The sequence below is a fragment of the Tenrec ecaudatus genome, chromosome 7 (genome assembly GCF_050624435.1).
Source record: "Tenrec ecaudatus isolate mTenEca1 chromosome 7, mTenEca1.hap1, whole genome shotgun sequence".
Classification (NCBI taxonomy): domain Eukaryota; kingdom Metazoa; phylum Chordata; class Mammalia; order Afrosoricida; family Tenrecidae; genus Tenrec; species Tenrec ecaudatus.
In genome coordinates this window covers 56,524,429-56,525,555 of record NC_134536.1, presented here as the reverse complement: position 1 = coordinate 56,525,555, position 1,127 = coordinate 56,524,429, and the positions used below count along the sequence as shown (strand labels likewise).

The window sequence follows — 1,127 nt, the reverse complement described above, 5'->3', positions numbered from 1 at the left end:
CAGGGCCCCATTGTAAGGACTAATTGTTTTTAGAATGGGCTTTTTGATTAAGTGTGAGCTCAAAATCCATTTGTATATATGACATTATACAGATCTATGGTCCACTCTGGGGACAGTATTAACAGCTTGTTGAGAAAACATTTGATAATTCTAATAATAGTGTCATTAATCTAGCCAACGGCATAGAATTCAGAGTACTATTCAGATAAAGAAACTAGATATAGGAAAGTTTTTTAGACTACTGGTCATGGGATGTTCACGTACACAACTTAAAAACTTAAGTAATTAAAAACTATTTAAGAAAAGAAACTAGAGAATGCTGTGCGAATTTGCATGGCATCCTTGTGCAGGGCCGTGCTACTCTTCTCTGTATTGTTCCAACTTCAGCATATGTGCTACCAAAGCCATCACCGGAATAATTAAAACAAATGTGTAGCCACACGAGCCTTATATTGAACCCTCATGAAGCATCAAAATTCAAGTGAAAGGAAAAATTTCTGGGAAAGAAACACAGAACAAACTCAAGGTGAAGGGGCATGAATGCCATGGAGATCCAAAACTACCTCCTCGCAGAAGGACCACTTAGTACAGATGAAAAACCCAGGGTGTGGTATGGCACTGATAAATCCCATAAATGACTTCTAGGTTTACACATATTTCCTCCCCTCACTATTAAGGCTTTTGTTTTACCTCATTAATCATGGTAGATTTATGTATGCTCATTTGTATATTTAAGGTTGTTCAGTACATGCAAGTCAGGACAGATAACTCTTCAGAAATAGATACAGGAGTTACTATTTGGGGAAACGAGAGGAGCAGGGGAAATGGGGAAAATAAAGAAACAGTGACAAAACAGTAACAGGAGTAATGGGTCCACGAGGGTACAGGAAGAGAGTGGGGCAGGGTAGAATGAGAAGCTGATAGCATTGGCGGTTGTATAAACCCATTTGATGGGATTGAATAACGGAATTGTATGTGAATAGATACATTGGATTGCGTAAAAAATGTCAGTAAAACTAATGTATATATAAAAAAAGAACAGATGAAGGGTAAGAAATCCTGGGAATAATATGGGACTAGGTCAGAATATGCCTGTGCAAGGTTTGAGTGATTATATCTCTGACAGA

The 1,127-nt window shown here is 37.8% G+C and overlaps 1 non-coding gene across 1 annotated transcript; it reads right to left on the bottom strand.

The window, feature by feature from the left end:
* Positions 1-305: 305 nt before the first annotated feature.
* LOC142453948 (U6 spliceosomal RNA) lies at positions 306-411 on the bottom strand. Its single transcript, XR_012785499.1, has one exon. It is a non-coding gene; the product is annotated as a U6 spliceosomal RNA (small nuclear RNA).
* Between the last annotated feature and the right edge of the window lie 716 nt (positions 412-1,127).